The sequence below is a fragment of the Melozone crissalis genome, unplaced genomic scaffold, assembly GCF_028551555.1.
Source record: "Melozone crissalis strain CALT ecotype California unplaced genomic scaffold, PUWL_Pcris_2 ptg000014l_1, whole genome shotgun sequence".
Taxonomy (NCBI): Eukaryota; Metazoa; Chordata; class Aves; order Passeriformes; family Passerellidae; genus Melozone; species Melozone crissalis.
In genome coordinates this window covers 16,664,796-16,684,515 of record NW_026535792.1, presented here as the reverse complement: position 1 = coordinate 16,684,515, position 19,720 = coordinate 16,664,796, and the positions used below count along the sequence as shown (strand labels likewise).

At 51.3% G+C, this 19,720-nt stretch overlaps 1 protein-coding gene across 1 annotated transcript in view; it reads left to right on the top strand.

Annotated features, from left to right (window-relative positions):
- Window positions 1-19,720, top strand: part of LINGO1 (leucine rich repeat and Ig domain containing 1) — a 155,767-nt gene that overhangs the window by 5,045 nt on the left and 131,002 nt on the right. The window contains exon 2 of the mRNA XM_054272457.1: window positions 9,738-9,908. The gene's annotated coding sequence lies outside the window, so the exon portion shown is untranslated. The remainder of the gene's footprint in view (window positions 1-9,737; window positions 9,909-19,720) is intronic.

The window sequence follows — 19,720 nt, the reverse complement described above, 5'->3', positions numbered from 1 at the left end:
GTGGAGGAGGGCAGTGAGACACTCCAGAGGGTTGTTGTTGCCATCAAGCTGGAGAAGAGTTGTAATGCCCTCTGCTCCAATGGCTGATAAATCTTGGAGGAAAAACCAAAGAAAAAACAACAAAAAGAAGTCATGTGCCTGCTCAGCTTAACCCTCAAAGGAAAACCACGTCATTTAAAAAAGAAAAGCTGTTAAAAATAGAAATTTTTAGCAGAGAATGACACTCAGAGGAGTCAATGAGATCCGTTTCAAGAGCTGGGAAACAAAATGCTCCAGGGGCTGTGAACGGAAGTCTTTCCTTTTCCAACTCCCTGAGTGTCAGGTGTGGCTCCTCAAGCTTGTTGTTTTCCATCTGGCCGTGCCAGATCCAGCAAGGCTGTGGTGGTCACTGGCTGCTCCCAGCTGCTCGCTGGAAGTGGGGAATTCACCATCTTGGAAGGGGACAAAGCTGTGACTCAGACTTGTGTTACATCTTGCCTTGGGTTTCCCTCTCACCAGCAGGGCCGAAGGGGAGGTGGTGAGCCCCACGGAGCTTCCCTTCCTTATTTATTTAATTTTTAATTGGCTGAGGAGCCCTCTCATTTGCTTTGGTTCTGACTAATGAGACGCGCCTCGCTTTGACAGCGTGTCACAAGCAATAAATTTCTCAGCAGCTTCTGGGCTGTGTGGATGCCCTCATGCTCTTGCCTTGCTCACCCTCCTCCACATCACCCTGTGCTGCTGCCCCAGCCCAGCCCTTGAGCAAAGGAGAGCAGGGTCGGGATGAAGAGTGTGAAATTGGTGATCTCTTTGGGCTAGCCTCACTTGGTGATCTCAAAGCTGGGGATTTGGGGGCTTCCTGTATTGTTTGTCTGGGCTGAAAATTGGAAAGTAGAAATCTGTCAAAGACCCAGACAAGCTGTTGTTTAGCAGCCATGATCTCTGTTGCGTTTTCCCAAAGATCTCAGCTGTGCCTCAGGGTGTGAACATTGTGCCAGGCTCCAGCTAATCTCACCAGGGGCTTGGGCTGCCTGGCAGTGAACCAACATGCCAGTGAAGATCCTATGGAAGACTTTCATTCCCATTAAAAATGCTTTTTTTTTTGGAAGATTTTGCAGGAGCATGTCTCCTTTGGTGAGGGAAGAAGGGGATGGTCTCCAACAGGAAAATCTAGATGGACCCATGATTTTCAAAGTGTTTCCCAGGGGGATTTACCAAAAGGGGCCTGGTTGCTGCAGGGGTGTGCAGAGATGGAATTCTCCTTCCTTGTCATCCTGCTGAGGTCAGGAAGTGGGGGGCTGTAGATGTTATGTGATGCTGATAGAGGTGAGGAGAAGGGTCATGGGCAAGCTGAGGGCTGCCACCCTGGGGGCAGAGATGCTCAGCCACATCTGACCAGAGCAGAAGGGGCTGGATGCTGCTTTGTTTGAGGGCGTGGATGCCTTGGTGCTGTTTGTCACCTCTTGCTGGGTGACACTAACCTTCACTCTCCCGGAGTCGTTAAGGGACTGCTTGAGGTTTCAAATCATTGATGGGAAGCACTAACTGTTAGCACTTCTTCTCTTTGTATTCGTGATGGATTCTCTTTAGTCGTTGCTCTTAGTGGCTCTCCACTGTTAGCTTTTGTTTTCTCCTCAATAGCTTGTCTAATAAACGCCATTATCTTGGGCACAAATCTACTTCATGTCTCAATTCCACTTGGCGAGAGTTGGTAATAACAGCTGAACAACATCCTTTGAAAAGGGACTCTGTCACCAGCAGCCCTGGATGCCACTTCTCCGCTTCCCACACTTGTCCCCAGAGCAGATAAAGACAAGGGGAAGGCGCGTGGTCAGAAAGCAAAAGGGACAGCCTCCTGATAAATTGGATGTCTGAGCAGTGCCGGCAGCAGTCAGTGCAGCAGCTCTGGGGATCAGGGCAGCTCGGGCCCTGCCACCTTGGTCATTAGAGGAGATGTGCTTATGGCCTGGGATCCTTCCTAATTCCAGCAGATTAGAGGAGAAGGATGGTAGTGAAAGGTGATGGCTTGTAGGGAAGATCAACAGTATTTTGTACAGCTTGAAGGAGCTTCTTATCTGTGGCCAAATCAAGCTGTTGCCTCTGGTTCTGAAAAGGCTTTAACCGGTAGCTGCTGGGTGCTTACTGGGTTTTGGGTCAGCCTGCAGGTCCGTGAGGGGAAGTATTAAGGCAGCTCCATGTTTTGGCTGAGGGCAGCACATTCCCAGCCCATGGAGACCTGACCCTGATGTCACTGCAGTGACTTTTGTTATTACTGTCCCTGCTGCATGGGCAGATGAAGCGGAGGGTGAGCAGTGTTTCAATTAGAACAAATTTTATTTGTTTCTAGTGGACCAGGCTGCACTCAGCTGCTGTGTTTTCAGAGGAAATCCTTCCCGAGGAAGATTTCTCATTCTCAGGGGGAAGGGGACCACAGATAGGAGCAAGCTGCCCCACCTCCTCTCAGTTGTCCCATTGCTGGGATGTCTGGCTGCTTCCAGCATCTGTCTCCTCCCTGAGTTATAAATACTTTATCTTCTCAGTGCCTACTGCATCAAATATTTTTTTTTTAAATGGCATTTTCTTTTTCTATTTTTTCCTGACTTGGTTCTTGTATTTCAAAACACGCCCGCCACGCGCGGAGTGCTCAGACATGCTCTCAGCTTCCCCCCAAATGTAATTGCTTTAAAACTGCAGATAGTTGGCGAAAGCAATTTTCTCTCCATTACAGAAGACTCCAGCTCCTCTCATCCTTCATGCAAGTCACTCTCCCCCAGCCCTGCCTTCTCTCTGCCACTGTGCAATGCTCAGCACTGGGACTGGTGGTACCTCTGCTTTCCCAAATGAAGCTCTTGCTTTTCTTGGCTCAAGTGGTGCATGGTGGGGACCTCTCTGCGGGGAAAAAGTGGCTTCTACCACAACTTCTGCTGAGCAAGGGCAATGCTCTCTGGCAGCAAAGCCCTTCCTTGGCTGTGCTGATCTCCCTGGTGGGATGGCTACCTGTGCCAGGCACGTGTTCACCGCGGTTTTGCAGCTCCACCACGCGCACATTTAACATGCTCTTTCTGTCTGCAGGACGTGTTGGGCTTTCAAAGACATTAATGATGGAAAATAAATTGGAATCCGAGAGAAATAATCTTTAGGCATTCTCTGTAGGCCTTGTCTTGCCTTGCCTTCCTCAGCCATGTTGAAGGCTGTGGCTGGAGGAGAATATAAATGAGGAGGAGCCCCAGGTCTCTCTGATCTGCTGTGATGCCTTGTGCTCAGTGGATCTTGCTGCAGGGAGCCTGTCCACTCACTGGTGCTGATAAACCCAAGAGGGCCTGGAGATGATGGAACTCATGAGAATTTGCTGGACCTTCCTGGAGGATTTGGGGTCCAGAGTTAAAGGAGGTTGAGGCACACCAGGTTTTCCAAGGCCTGTGCCTTGCCTGAGGGGTTTTAGTGTCACTCTGGCGTGGGGCAGCAGTTGTCTTTGGTTCTGGACAAACGTGAACCAGACCCTTGTGTCAGCTGCCCACACTGCAGATGGAGTTAGGTCACAGGTAAACAAACCTGAACATGCTCCATACACTTTGGCTGCAGTGTTCCCTGCCCTGTGCTCAGACCCCCTAAGGTGCTGTTCTCCTGCTTGGAGGAGAAGATGTGACCCCCCAGGACCACCACCCACAGCAGGCAGGGATCATGCTGGTGGTTATCACCCATGACATGTCCCTACAGAGGCCAGCAGCATCTCCAGATGCACCCAGAAATGTCTTCTCTGGGCACCCTCACAGCAGGAGAGGATGCAGTGGCTTTGTCAGCATCAAAGCTTTTGGTCCCTGGAGGAGAGCCAACGTGCCATAAAACCTGCTCATTACTCCTGCCCTGCTCCTGCAGAGTGAGTGCAGAGCTGGCATGGACTGGGAGCCCACAGGGAGCCATAGCTCACACTGGCCTCTGGTGAGAGGCTGTTAAAGCACCACTGCCTATCTTAGCTGGCCCCTGGGCTGCTCTTGGACATGAACCAGCCTTGTAATGCAAGCTTTCTCTAGGTCTGTTTGTTTTCTGAGCTTCAGTTTAATGTCTGAAAAATCCTGTTGCAACAGAGCCTGGAGCACTTCAAAGACACTGCAGGAGAGGAGGGGGCTCTGTAGGGACCCTGCCTATGCCAGGTGTGCAGAGAAACCTGGCCAGCCACCACAGCCAGCTTCCTGCTTCCAAGGGATTTGGCTTGGTGTGTTGAGGGAGACACTGAGCTTTGCTCCCACAGCACAGATCCATTGCTGTGAGAGCCTTGTACATACCATGTCCTCCCAGCCTTGGATATTTGGAAATGCCTATATGAAGAGCTGAGGGTTTGAGTGGGGAGGATTCATGGTCTGAAACCTGCTTTAGTTGTCACATTAGCATGTTGAGTGCTGCTTGTGCATCCCTCTCTTAGGGGATGATGATGCTGGTGGCTTCCACTTCTCACTAGGATGGAGTCAAGACTGTCTGGCTGCTCCAAGGTGCTCCACAGCTCCCCAGAGTGGCACTTCTTGCAGTGGTATCCTCCCAGTCATGTATTTCTGTGTTGTCTGAATGGTGTCAAGCTCTGAATGAGCTCGGGCAATTTGTTTTATAAAGCAACGCGCTAAATATGTCAACACTCAGCGCATGTTTTTAATATAATATTTCAGATTGTTTTGAAAGAAGCCAAGATCCTGCTTTCCCTCTTCATTAGGAACATTTTATGTGAAAGAGATGAACAATAGAGAGAGTTTGCCAGAGAGAAAGCTTTCCCAAGTATTTGTTGCTGCTGAGAAATCAGCTGCTTTTTACAAAAAAAACCCTCAATGCATAACTATCAGGGCAATTAAGCAGCTTGTAAGCTGCCAAGGAAGGTTGTAGAATTGGCTTTGCTGGAGATGTTGGAGGCCAGGCTTGACCGTAGCCATTGGGTATGCTTTAGGCACAGTAAATCCCAGTTTCCAAAGGGGGAATGGATAAATAACCCACTAGTAGCCCCTGGGCTCCTGGGAGTTCCACACAGACAGTCTGAGCTGCTCTGGCATGAGCAACTCCAGGCTGATGGAGTGAGTGGGTTTGTGAATCTCATGCTGTTCAAGCCGGAATTGATGACTTTGGCTTTTAATTCACTTCTCAGCAGGACCAGGGTTGGTTTCTGTCCTGGTCTCCAGCTGGGAGATTTGGGCTCCTGCCATGGAAAGGGTAGGACCTTCTGCCTGCCTGGTTGCAAAGCTCTGTTCTGGCTGATGCTACTCAAAAGAAAAGAAACCCAAAAAATCCCACTGCAGTGCTTTCATCAGGGAAACTGGGTTCCTGTCTGTTCTCCAAAGAGTTTCTCTTTCATCACAAGTTAGAGGAAACTTAGAGGGAACTGAAAACTTGCCTCTTCAATGAGGACACACCTGGAGAGATGATGGGAGGAAGCTGTTTCCAAAGCCCCTGCCAGCCCTAGCTCTCTTTCCATCAGGCCTCCTCAGCTGAGGTCCCAAGAGGTGTTCTGGGATCACTTCCTTATGGAAGGGAGGCCAGCCAAGAGCCTGGAGCCTCTCTGTCATGGAAAAGCCTGTCTGAAAGGCAGGGAGCCTCAGCCTCATTAGCTGGGGTGATGGGCACTGGGGAAGGGGACCCTGGAGAGGGATTTGAGTGAAGAGGGCAATCCTACAGCCAGAATCAGCCCAGGAGAAATGCTCCAGAGGCAAGACCATGCAGATGTTGGCATGACAGCTGGAATGTGGGCTGTGCTGGGATGCTCTGACCCAGGGCAGGAGAGAACTGGCTGGGTGGCCCTGAGGTGAGACCTGGTGTTTTGTGTGTGTGCTCACTGCAAGATGCTGCTGGGCCTGGGCAGAGGGGCCCTGGGGATGCTGCTGCCCTGCTGCACCCAGGACAGGCAGGATCTGGTTTTCCTTCACCTCCTGGTAATCCTGTACTCAAATATTCTTCCTGCAGATCTGGTTTTTATCTTTCTTTTATTTTTTTTACCACTCCTAAATGGAGTGTTTAAGCCTATTCTTTTGTTTTCTGTGAAAGGAGCAGTAAATCCTTTATCCTGCCTGGCTATTTCTGTGTGCGTATTTTCTCATTGTGCTCTAGCTTGTCAGCTGTGTCAAAGCCCAGAAACCTTGGCCTCTGCTGGACTTCAGACTTGGATTTCTCTGTGTTTAACAACACAGACTCCTTTGGACTAACAGTTCTTTTTTCTCCCCCTTGGTGTTTTTTGTTTTTTTTTTTTTTTGCAAAGAATACCTAGTTAAAAAATCCCTGACAAGAGGGAGCGAGCAGAGTGGCTGTTGGGTTCATTCCCAGCACAGCATGCCAGCGCTGGCAAGGAGTCCCAGCCAGCCTGTCCTCCTGTCCCCCCGTGCCTCTGGGGTGCCAGGGCTGCCCAGGGAAGGGAAGGGGAACCCCCCTGGGTGAGGGAGCTTTCCGGGGATTAGCTCGGGCTCGGCGGGTGCCTAATGCTCAGGCAGTGGATGTGATGAGCACAAAGGCAGGATTTCGGTGGGATTAGCTGGGCACAGGATGGATGGCTGCCTCTGTGCTGGGGCTGTGTGCCAGCTCTGCCTGCCGTGCCCAACTCCTGGCAGCAAGTGTGGGGTGTCTCCTGGGGCGATCTGATGGAGTGGCAGGCAGCCATCCCCATGGCTGCAGAGAGGAGGAATGGGCTGTGGCACTGATGGCTGCAGGAGGGATCAAGGATGGTGGCAAGTGAACTGCAGCCCACACTGTGTCCTGACAGTGGTGGCAGCAGCCTCAGGAAGCCAAGGGAAGCTGTAGAATTGGCTTTGCTGGAGATGTTGGAGGCCAGGCTTGATGACTGGGCATGCTTTAGGCACAGTAAATCCCAGTTCCCAAAGGAGGAATGGACTAAATGACCCACCAGCAGCTCCTGCGCTCCTGGAAGTTTCAGAAATATGGTGTGAGCTGTGCTGGCATGAGGAATTCCAGGCTGGAAGAGTGAGAGGGGTTGTGAATCTTGTACTGTGTCAGGCTAGAATTGATGGCTTTGGCTTTTCACTCACTTTCCAGCAGGACCAGGGATGGGCTCTGTTCTGGTCTCCAGCAATGAGCCCAGCAGCCAGTGACCCACATTGGCTGGGGTCAGCTCCACCAGCTGTGCTGGTGCTCCATGAATGCCATGGCAGCTCACCAAACTGGGCAGCATGGGCCTTTGTGCGAGAACAAAAGAATAAACAATGGAAACTATGATTAATTAGTGCAGCTAATTAGCAATGTGCTTGGCCTGGGCTGGAACTTGGTGAGGTGCCAAAATCAGAGGCGAAGCCACAGGAGAAACTCTGATTGGAACCGTTCTGGGGAGGGAGCAGGGAAGGGGAGAGGATGCTTTCCCAGCACCTCTTTGCAACTTGCCACACAGACAGGTCAGACTGGGGCTAGCACTGATCGTACAGCCTGCAGGTGCTGCTGTTGCCATCCCCAGCAGCATCCTCCCATTCCCTGGTGCTGCCTTTGCTGAGACATCACTTCCCTGGCCACAATCAGCATCAGGAGCTGGGCGTTGCACCAGTGCTGCAGGTGTTAATTAATGAGTCCTCGTTAGGGTCGGTGGGGTTGCCTTCCCCACGGAATAGGATCCTGCTTGTTCATCTTCCCCTACGCAGTACAGCCGCATTTTCTTTGCTCTCCATTTGCAAATTAGTCCAAGGACCACGATCAGCAAACAAATTTGCAGCGAGCTCATGGTGGGCTTGGAGATTTGGAAGAATCCTTGGCAAATATTTGCCAGCCTCCACCGCAAACCTCGTGAATACTTTTCATGACAGAGAGATGCTGAGCTTAGCTGCCAGCTTGGGGTAGGATGGCAGACCTCAGGTAGGGGATGTCTGCTAAAAAATACCTGAGCTAAGAGTTGTTTTTAACTTGCTTCCACCCTTCCTGTCCCCTGCCCTCACACTGTGCAGTGTGGAGATGGGTGGAGGTGGGATACACCTGCCCCCCATGCTGGATGGGGCATGTGGGTGTGAGGGCCAGCCCGTGGGCATGGGGACAGGGTGACACTGCACCCACAGGTCAGCATAGCTCCCACAGGCTGTGGGACAGGGGAACGGGTGAGCACCCCTGTGATGGCGTTCACAGGGGTTTTTGGATGAGGGAAGAGATGAGGATCTGACTCCATGTTTATGATATATATTACATTAAAACCATACTAAAAGAATAGAAGAAAGGATTTCATCAGAAGGCTAGCTAAGAATAGAATAGCAAAGAATGATAACAAAGGTTTGTGGCTCGGCTCTCTGTCCGAGCCAGCTGGGCTTTGATTGGCCATTAATTACAAACATCCAACATGGGCCAATCAAACGTCCACCTGTTGCATTCCACAGCAGCAGATAATCAGTGTTTACATTTTGTTCCTGAGGCCTCTCAACTTCTCAGGAGGAAAAATCCTAAGGAAAGGATTTTCCATAAAAGATGTCTGCGACCCCCACAGCCGCTTTTCCCTCCATGGGGTGTGGGGGTGAGCGTGGGAAGGGTCCCCGTAAGGCTGTGGTGGCCTTTGATGTCACCGGTGGATGGGCAGGCAGGAGGTGGCAGGGATGGGTTTGTCCCTGTGGCCCACAGTTTGGTCCTGGGTCCCAATGGGCCCCCAGTGCTGCAGGGGACAGTGGTGGGGCATGTGGGCTTGAGGGGCTCCACCCCACTGTGCCCAACCCACCCCAGCGTTGTTCACCTTCCTCTGACAGGGTGGGGATTATTTCATTGTATTTTCAGTAATACCGTCATTTGGGAGATGTGTAATAGTGCTTTTAGTAATTTTTAAGGGTCTGTTTTAATTAGGGAGCTTGGACTGGGTGACCTCCAGGGGTCCCTTTCAACCCTGACAGTTGTGTGACTGCAGCTGTAGCAGGATCACATCATTGCCATTAAAAGGTGGCTGCACTGAAATGCCATTTGCTCAGCGAGGTCTGAAGCAGTGCCCTGTGGAGTAATTGGGAAATGTGGCCCCTTTTTTGAGGACAGGACAGTCTACTTTTCAAGGTGCCATCACATTATTATTAATTTGTTAAACACTGACTGCTCAAAACTGTTTGAGACGCAAAAAGAGGATGTGAGTTCTGCCTTGGGGACCTCACCACTAAATAAATGTATTAAATCAAACTCCTGCTGGAGAGGAGAGTACTGCATGTGAAGCTGAAGCTGGTTAGAGGATGGCTGGATGTACCACCTCCATCAGCAAAGGGTCTTGCTTCCCTTTCAGTTTTGAATTTGGGAGGAGTGGTCACGGATTGGTGGGTCAAGGACCTGCTTTCTCTTAGCTTTTCCTAGGTGCCAGTGGAATCCCTTGACTTGTGAGGAATGGAGAGAGCTCCCCTTTTCTTGTGAGACCCTTTGGCTGGGCCTGTTGAGCTGGGGGGTCCTTCCCTTGCATGTTCATGGTTGTGTGCATCAGCACAGGCCAGGGCTGCTTGCCCAGGTGAGCTTGTGCCTTCTCTCCTTCCCCACTAGTGATGCTGGAAGCATGTCACACCCTCTGGGAAACTGCTCCCAGGAATCCCCCTGTGCCTGGCAGGAGCCCCTTGGGCTGTGCTGGACCTCCTCAGGTATCACATCTGCTCAGTGTCCAGATCCAAGCAGATCCCACTGGTTTCCTCTCCTTGATGATGGGGAGGTGGGGAAAAAAGAGCAATACAGAAAAATATCAATATATTAAGTTCTTCACCTTCCTAACTTTCAAGTCAGCCTTTCTGTGGGGTTGGGTTTGCTTGGTGTGTGTTTCCAGACTGACACCTTCTGTGCCTTCCCACCCACAGCCCCCTGTGCCCTGGAGCCATGAGCTGCCCTCAGTGCCTGCAGAGCCGCCGGAGCAGCCTCCCAGCCACAGCCCCCTGGCACTCTTAGGCTTCCCTGCCCCCCTGGAAGGTGCTCATCTCTGGCCAGGAGAACCAGCTGCACCTGCACCCAGCCTCCTGCATCCTCCCAAGGTAAGGATGTCTGTGAAAAGCAAAGGCAATCCCATTTCACTTGGCAAATTCAAGTGCAATCAGGTTGTTGCTGTGTTGTTGCATCTCCTACCTACTCCTCTCCCCCTTGTTTTGCTGGGAGGAAAGGTGCTGGCCTGGGGATAGGAACTTCTCTTGCAATTAAAAGGTGATTTTGAAGATGAGGTAGCTGCTGGTGAAGCCTGTTGCAGACTGTATCCCATTGGAATTTGCTCACAGTTTTAGGAACTACTCTGCTGCTGCAAGGAGCCAGGCTTGGGTGGGACTGGTGCCTTGTGACTGCCTCTGCTTCCCTGATGTACCTCCTGAGGATAATTGTGCATAATTTTCCTTTTAACGATGCTCTGGAGGCTTCCCAAGCATGAGCCACCTTTCCTCCCAGCTGTAAAAGGCCTTTGGGGTATTGGAGGCTTCCTGTGATGGCAGAATAAGGAATGGCTGGGGCAGGGCATTTGAGTGGGGGCCAAGTCCCTCTCCCAGGGAAACACCCTCATCTGTTCCTTGCACTTGGCAGTAGGGTTTTTTTAAAGTTAAAAAAGTAGAGCTCAGCTTGTGGGGAGTGAGCAGGGGCTGAGGCTGATGTGGCCCAGCTGCCCTCCTAATGGCTACAAAATCAGTATTCATGGAAGAGGAGTGGAAATTGGGATTAGAAACCAAAAACATGGTTTCTGGGGTGGTTTTGGAGTTGGAGATTTTTGGGACCTCTTGTTTTCAAGCTTCTACATGCAAACAGAGATGTCAGCTGTGTGCCGTAGCATATGAGAATAGCAGCTTCTCCATGTGTGATCCTGCACGTGGGCAGAGGAGCTGAGCCCTGGAGGAAGATGAGGATGCTACCAGCTTGTCACAGGATGGACATGGGCATGACACTCCTGTTTCGAGAGGTCTGTGAGAAAGTCACAGTGGACCCAGAGAGCTAAAAGTACAAGTCACAGCTGTGACCTGCCTTGTCCTGGTTCACTTTGGGAACTCCCTACCTGGAGCTGGGGATCAGCTGGGATGCTCCAGCTGGGAAGCAGAGGCCAGTTAGCACTGGGGAGACTGACATCCTCAGGCTGTAAATATCCAGCCAGCTCTAATCCTCTCAGTAGCTCCATCACTGCTGTTTTCCTAAGAGTTATTTGACTCTTTGTGTTGCACTTCTCAGACAAATGGTTTTTAAATAAAACCTCTGCTGACTCATTAGGCCTCCTGTCCAGGTCACTTCCTGCATGGGTGATTTATAGGGCTGCTTTTAACATTTTATTAACTTTCAATCACTGGGGCCAGTCAATCAGAGCCTGTCCCATTAGCTGTGGTGAGTGGCTGCCCGGGGCATGAGGCTCTCCTGCTGCCTCCTCGCTTCTGGAGAGACCAACCATGGTGAGAGATGGGAATGAGCAGGAGGAGAATTTAGATAAGGAGGAATAGATCTGGGATGGATAAGTGAATGCATAAGGGTTAAGGAGATAATGGGGCCTGTGATCATATCTGGGAAGGTGGCTTATCTCCTGCTGTTTCTATGTGATTTCTTGGCTGCATCTCCTGCAGCATGTGCTGAACCTGTGCTGATGGGAGAGGAGTGCCAGGGCTTGGTAAGGAGGCGGCTGCTCCACACTGATGGCAGCAAGGCATCGCAGCTGGAGCATCCCTGTGACAGTGCCAGAGAGAGCCTTCCTCCTTGCTAGTGAATTTGTAAGTCCCTTTAGCTCCTGGCAGTCCATCTGATCCAGTGGGCTGCCTTGAGCCCAGTTCCCTGCTATCTAAAACTCCTCTGCATCTTCTTCCCCCTTGGAGCTGAGCAGTGCCAAGCCCTGCAGCCCTGGCACAATGGTGAGTGGGGCTGAGCAAGCAGAGACCAGGCCAGCTGGGAAATCCAAAGGAGATGGAGATTGTAAGTGATGTGAGGCTGCAGCAATAGCTTTGATTATCTCTGGTTTAGTTGCTCCTCTCCCCGCCATGCCCTGCCTTTGTTCCACCCGTGCTCAGAGATGTTATTCAGTGGAGTTTTCCAGCTCTTAGTAACAGGGAGAAAAAAACCCTGAACTCCTGCACAACCAGAACTAATGAGCTCTCTCTGGAAATAAAAGCATCCTAAGGACAGCCTTGTGATACAGAACATCCCGTTCTCTGTGGCTGCTCTGGCCACTGCCTCTGAGCGATGGCCCAGCACAGGGCTGCTGGGAGCTGAGCAGAGCTGTCACCTCCCATCCTTCCCCCCAGCCATTGCTCATGTGAGGAATTGAGAAAACTGAGCCATGGTTTGCTCCTCTGGCAGAGCTCTGCTGTGGGGACAGGGATTTGGGAACATTTGTCCAACACTGTGATGCAGAGCCCATCACCTTGTGCATCCTCTCAGGACAGGGCAAGGAGGGTCACATGTCCCCACAGATCAGGACCAGCTCTTACTGGCTTGGAAAGGGATTTGGGGAACAGCCTAGCTCCCATCCCTGGCTGGTATGGAGAGGTGTAAGAGAGTGGGCTCACTGCAGCCCCTGTGTCTGAGGGAACACAGACCTGCAGTCCCTGAGGGCTGTCGGGGTTGTCAGGCATCTGGCTGGGAGAGAATTTGTCTTTCAGCAAAGCTGGCATCTGAAAGCCATCGCTTCTGATGTGCCCATGATTTGATGAAACCTGTGTCTCCTTTGTCATTCTTCTGTCTCTGTCTCAAATCCCAGAGCAAAGACAGAGAACTTGCTCACAGAGTCAAGCAGGTTTTTTTTCCCCTCCACCTTTAAATATTTATTCTGAGCTCTCAAGATACACACGCTGTGATCTCGGGGGCCTGCCTGTGTATTGGTAGCATCTTCTGCCTGGCAGAACAGGGCTGGCTGTCCTTCCCTCTGGGGAGCACAGGCAGAGCCTACTCCCCCTCCTACTGCCTTGTGCTGGGTCCCAGAGGAGTGGCATGAGGTGTTCACCTCTTCCTACACATGTGCTCCCATGGGAACAAACCCAAGAGCCACAAAATGCTGTCCAAAGAAGGTGTGGGTTGTGAGCTGCCTTTCTGGGGCTGAGACAGAGGTAAAAGCAGCCTGGTCCATCTAGTGTGCTGTGTTCCTGGGGTGGCACATCCCAAATGGCACCCACCCCTCTGTCCCCTGTCTGACTTCCCCATCCCTGTTAGCACACAGAGCTGCCACTGGAGGCTTTCCTCTTCCTCCCTGCAGCTTGTCAAGGTCGTGCAGGCAACTGGAGCAACACTGCCAGCCTTGGCCTTACAGCCTTAGCTGTGGTGCTGAGCACAGCTGTGGCTTTCTTTCCCTTCCCTCCTTTCCTTCACTCTCACTGTACTTCTCCAAGCCTTCCTGGTGCTGCTGCTTGGGTACACAGATTGCAGGAAGAGCAGCCCCATGCCACTGGGAGGCATGTGCCTGGCATGCCAATGAGGAGCAAGGCTGGTGCTGGCAGCTCAGCCTGGCATGTGCCAAAGCATAGCCACACTGCAGGCACTGTCCCGTGGTTCCCTTCAAAACAAGAGATGCAATCCCATCTGGCTGCAACTGCCACCTTCCAAGCATTTTTCCTGGAAGCTGGCTGTCCTGCAGAGCTGTCTCACCTTTGCTCCTGCTGTGGGGTTTTCTGCACTCAAGGGAGAGGGGATTTTGCATCTGTTCATAGTAGCTGGAGTATGGTGATGTTAAACTCCTAGGAAAAAAGCCAGGAGCTGGTTTCTCAGCAGCTCTGCAAGGGATGAGAGGATGTCTGCCTTTCCAGGTGAGTACACAAATCGCTACCTCTGCCTCCAGCTGCTGCAGCCCAGGCATCCTGCTCAGCAGCTGGCACTCATCAACACAGAGCCTGTCCCCAGCTGCCCCTGGCAGTGCCAGCCACGGCCTCCCCGGGACCTGCACGGGTGTGGGCACTGATGCAGAAAGAAAATCCATTGCAGAGGCCTAGGACTGGATGGCAGGTGCAGCTCTGCCAGGAGATGCCTTGAAACCAGCATGTAGCCAAAGGCAAGAGGAGGCAGAGCAGACAATAGCTGATGTAGTGAGATTTTTTGTTGTTTTTGAAGAGAAATAAATTAAAGCCAGGTCAGGAAAACTGAGCTCCAGTAAGCTGCAAAGTGATGAGGTTGGGACCATGGTGGTGTTTCCTGGGCTGCTTTTCTCACCCCTGCCTGCCCTCTGCCTGCACCCACGATGGGCTGGCAGCAGCAGCCACCCTCTCAAATCTTGCTGAATGTCTGAACAGAATGGCCTCATTAGCAGGGAAAGTTTCCCCAAGATAAGTTAGTGCTGCTGTAAGAAGTGCAATTATCTCTTTTCTGCTCTCACAACTGTGGGCATTGAAGTTTCCTGCTCTTACACCATGTCATGGCCGAGCTCTTGTGCACAGGAGGGTGCCACCAGGAGAAAGAAATTATAACAAGGACATTTTTTGGAAAGAAAAAGAGATTTTTTTTTCATTAAGGATTTGTTGCTGCTTGGTTGTCTCACTGGCTCAGAGCTGCTGTGCCCATGCAGAGTGATGCCAGCCCCTGCCTCCCCATCCTGGTACCTGCCTGCATGTGGCTTGGTTGGGATGGTGGCAGAGAGTGTTTTTTATGGAAGGCAGAGAACCTGTGTTCTGTGTGTGTGTCAGCTCCTGCTCTGCCTGTGCCCTGTCCTCCTCGTGGTGGACAACACTCCAGGGCTCTTCAGCTCCAGTGGGACTTTTCACTGAGCAGTGCATTCACAGGAGCAGCCAGTGCCAGCAGTGTATCTCCAGAGGGAAAATCTGGGGTCTGAGACTTGTAGGAAATATTCCTTCAGGATTCAAGCTTTTCCAGTCATTGGTCATTTGACCATGAGCCATGGGAAAGGCTGCCAGAGCACATACAGAGGATGTTTGCAGCTGGATATTGTTACAACTTAGTAGTGAATGCTTGGGATAAGTCATATTTCATAAAACCGGCCAAGAAAAAGATTGGTGATTAATTCTTTTTAATAAACAATGGTGAGTAGTGTGGCTTGATTTGAGCCTGACTGACTTTTACAGTGATTCATGGATTTTTCCACAGGAAAAACCACCTTTATGGTGATTGCTGGTGTGTGGGGTGCCTGCTTGCCTTCATGAGTAATTCCCCCCAGCTCCAAAAGCACCAGGGTGTGGAAAAATGATGAACTTCTGCGCAGGAGCTGAGAGAGAGGAAGGGTGTGCGTGGCTCCACCACCACAGCCAATGACTGTGTCCCTTCAAAGAGCATTGGAGGACGTGGGAGAGGGGGAATTTCACTGCCAGAAGTGCTGAAGGAGGCGAATCTTAGGGAAAAACGAGTGGAGCTGAGATGTCCATGTGCGCTGTTCTGGGCTGGCCAAGTGAGGCCAGCTGGGACCGGTAACGGTCCTCTTTGCACTGTGCTGCCCCAAACACCTGAGCAGGAGTGTCCCAGCATCCCATCCCTATTAAACTGGTTTTCCGTTCTTTGCAGCCCCCCAGGCTGGAAGCCGGCCAGGCTCCGTGGCGTCGTGCGGCTGCGATTCAGCTCCGGGGCGGGAGCGTGCGGCCGGGGGCGCGGTGCGCGTCTGTGTGATGCTGCTTTTTAAAACCCGCCGCGGTGGGATGGGGAAATGCCGGCCGAGGCACAGTCAGAAGTGTGAGCAGAGCCTGTGCCTCGCAGGCGGGAGCCGGGGGCGGCGGCAGCCCTTGCTGCGGTGTCGGGTTTGTTTTCTGGTTTGGAGATGAAGGCAAAAAAAGCTGTAGTTCTGCTGAGATGAAACTTGAAACATAATTTGGTTCCTTGGTGAGGGTTTTTTTGACTCTTGGTGACAAATATAGGTATTTGGCAAAAAGTTTGAGTTTCAGAGCAACGGGAAGGAAAGGTGGCACAATGGTGGAAGAGGTTTGTGTAGAGATGCGGCTGTGAAGGAGGAAGAAGGAGCCTGGAGGTTGATCCAGCAGCAGACAGGCTGACACCTCCCTTGGTGCAGTATCACCCTATGGCAGTGTGACTCAGGCCACCAAATGCCCAGCCTGGTCCCCTGTCCCTTCAGTCACTCTTGATCACTACAGGGGCTGCATTCTTTGGCCAGCACCCTGCTCCCTCCTCATCCTCCTTCAGCCCTCCCTCCACCGCAGTGCCCATCCCGCATTCATTACGGTGCCCATGTACTTCTCTAAGCCCAATATACTTTGAATTACTGCTCATCTATTCCTCTTGACATCCTCATGCTCATAACTAGGGAGCCTGCATTACCCGTTTGCACATCTGTCAAGCTGCGTGTTCCTTGGCCATTTCCAGAGATACATAAAATTGCCCGTGGTTATGACATTATTGACAACCCACCCCGTCTCCTTCCCCCTCCCCAAGCCCAAATGGCTGCCTGGCTTTATGAGGATTGATATTTGGGCAGTAAATATTTTAGAGCCTCATCTGATGAGTGTGTCTGTGCGGGTGAATACATTTGTGGCTGAGGACAGATGTTGGAGCTATCTTCATTGGAAATGCAGGGCCTTGTCTTTCTCCCTCCTGCCTTTGCAGCATCTCTGTCATCTCTCTGCAGCCTCTCAGTGCTGCCTGTTCCCAGTGGGAAGAAGGGAAAATTTAGGGAAAAACCAAGCAGAGGTTGACAGGAAGCACAGAAGCTGGCAGAGCTCTGTGAATGTTGCATTGCTGCTGGGTTCCCATGCTCCCATGTACAATTTCTGTGGCAAGGTGTTTTTCTTCCTTGAACCCAGGGAATCTACCAGTTCCTGCTGTGCTGGACAAGTACCTTCAGCCCTTTTGAAAGAAGACTACAAGTATCAGACTGTCTGTGGTTTCCAAAGGATACATTCTAGCTCCTGTTCTGAAAAGCTGCTTCATCACCCAAAGTTTCAAAATGTACTTCAGTATATGCCACTAATGAGGAAACAACTCGGGAGTAGCACAGGCTGGGTGATCTGAACCATTTTCTTATCTTGCTGAGAAAAGCAAAAGAGCCCATTTTCAGTTCCTCAGAATGATGTGCTCTCTTTGCTTTCAATCAGCAAAACAGAGTGATGCCTGAGTGATGCCTAGGGAAGAGAAGGACACTCAGCTTCTGCAGAGTGAACTGGGGCTGGGCTGAGGTTTTGAGAGTCACAGCTCTCCTTGGGCTGGATCTAACCTGTGTGCATCAGGATCCAGGGAGCTTTCAAAAATAAGTCTGCACTCCAACTCTCTGGGAGTTTTGCTTAAACTACCAAGCAGAGTTGTCCTTGTACTGGGATCCCAGCCTGGGATGGACTCTGATCTCTTCCCTTCGGGGAGGACAGTGGCATGGGGATCTGGCATGAGCCCTCTCTACCCACAGACTGGTTGGAGCACATGCAAGGCAAGTCAGCCCTGCTCCTTGATTTCTTCTTGCCATTTTGCTGCTTTTTTCCCTCTCCAAGCCTGGAGCAAGTGCATCCAAATGTGTAAAAAATCAGCTGCCTGGGGGCAGCTTTGCAACCCTTCAGTCCCTGCAATCCCTTGGAGTCTTTGTCAGGAGAGCAGGAGCTTCCTGGCTTGGTCCAATCCCTTTGTCAGGAGAAGGGGATTTCCTGGCTCTGCAGTGGGTGCTGTGCTGGGCTGGTCCCTGCCATGCAGGGTGAGGGGGTGTGGATGCTGCTGGGCTGGCAGTCACCCCCTGCAGCGCGTCACCCAGTGCCAGCTGTGCCCAGGGTGTGGGTGTCCCTTTCCCGACGGGAGTGATGTGTTTTGGCGCAGGGAGTAGGAGGGAGTGTTTCTGGTTGCTGCAGCTTGAGGTTGGAAGCTGTTGTGTAGGCAGTGGGGGTCACCAAGAGGGCACATGGATTTCCAGGGGTGGCCCATGTGCCAGAGAATGTCACCTGCCTTCTTGGTGGCCGCTGTGCTGTTGAGTGTGGGCGGTTGAGTGGACCACGGAGTCCGCTGTAGCTCTTATATCCAGTTTGCTCATTGAAGGAGATATCTGTGTCATCAAGGAGCTGTACAGGACAGCTTTGTGGAGGTGCTGGGAGAGTAGGAGGTGCCCAGCTCCCTTTGCAAGGGCTCGGTGTCTCCACCTCCACAAAGCCTGGCTGCAGGAGCCACGTGCCGAGGGGAGGGGTTCAGTGGCCTCATTGAACTCCCCATGAAGGATGCTGCTCTGGCCCTGGCCAGTCTGCTCTTTTACAGCACTATAGTATCTATTTATTTATGATTTCCGTGGGTGGTGTTTTGGATGATCTATTGAGCCAGAGTGAGATATTTTGAGGCACAGTGAGATATTTTAAAAACATCTCATCACTCTGGAAATATCCATGGTGCGATAGCTGTGTATTAGTCATTTGGAAAGGGAGTGATTTCAATGAAAGAAAAAACATTTCATCTTGTCAGAGCATTTTCACTCACTGTCTGCCAGGCAGCTCCTGTCAGTCTTCAGTCTCTGTGGCTGGTTTTACTCTTCTTAGGCTCTGCCTTTTTTATTTTCTAACAAGAAATAAAATAAACCCTCTAATGGATATTGGTACCTATGAACTCATCAATTGTTAGTGAGAAAGACACTGTGAAAAGATACAATAAACCCTCTTTGTACTGGATTATTTCCCATGGGATTATTTCTCTCAGGGACTATCTGCATTTGGAAGGAGAAACTCCTTCTCTGGGTATTGAACCTTGAAAAAAAACCCCTGCCCTCCAAGATTATTTATCCCCCTGAAAAGTGAGAGTAACTCCAAAACCCTTGAATATCAGCTGGAGATGCAGAATTAGGCTCACAGAGAGCAGGAGGAAAGATGGTTTTCTCCTAGGCAAAAAAAAAAAAACCCTGTTAGAAAACACAAATGATGAGGCCTTGTCCTGCAAGGGAGAACAGCTCAAAGCCGTTCAGCAAATGAAAAGCCAAATGAGCTGTGAAAACCTTACCACCATGGTAGGAGAGATTTTCTCTTGGAGGAAATCTGCCACAAATCACCTAATATTCAGCTTTGCACTGCCATTTGGGAAAATGCTCATCATATTCCCCTGGTCCCTGCTGCAGCTGATGCGTGTCTGTGCCTGGGTTTCTCTTGCACAGCCTGCACGCCCGGGGGGAGGTGATTGGGCCGAGGTGCTCCTGTTCTTGGATCATTCTCTGTAATCAGGCAAAGAGAAGTTGCACTGTAGTTACACCCTGAGTGCTGTTCACTGTTGCTTTGAGGGGCACAATTGCCACTGCTTCATGCAACAAGTAGATAAATGCTTCAATGACTCAAAATGATCCCTTTGTGGATAAATCACAGTGTTGATATTCCAAGTTTTTCCAGGGTACACAATAGTAGAATCGTAAAATCAGTTTGGGTTGGAAGGAAGCTCAAAGCTCATCCAGTGCCACCCCTGTCATGGGCAGGGACACCTTTCACTGTCCCAGGATGCTCCAAGCCCTGTCCAGCCTGGCCTTGGACACTTCCAGGGATGCAAGGGCAGCCACAGCTGCTCTGGGCACCCTGTGCCAGGGCCTCACTACCCTCAAGCACATCTAAGGGCACCTCCCTGATGGGAATGGGGTTTTAGGGGATGTTCCTCTGCTGCTGTGGCTGCCCTTGGCCATCCCCTTTGGTACTGGGAGTCTTGGCTGGGTTTTCTCTGCACCAGTACTGAGCTCTGGCTGCATCCCTGTGCAGGCCCACCCCACTTCCAGACACTATGGCCATAGAAACTCCAGCCAGAGCTGTAAAATAGAAACTCTTAACTACAGGGCAGGAGAGGGCAGGAAAGAAGCAGCCTGGGATCCCCTTGATGCCTTGGAGCCTTTTCCCCAGCTCTGCCAGGACAAAAGGGGCATCACTGCCTATGAAAGCAGGAACTGGGGGGATCAGGGTGCTGACTGCCCTGGAGCAAGTGCCCATAAACCCCATCTTGCTAAAATTTGGGCTTGGCAGCAATG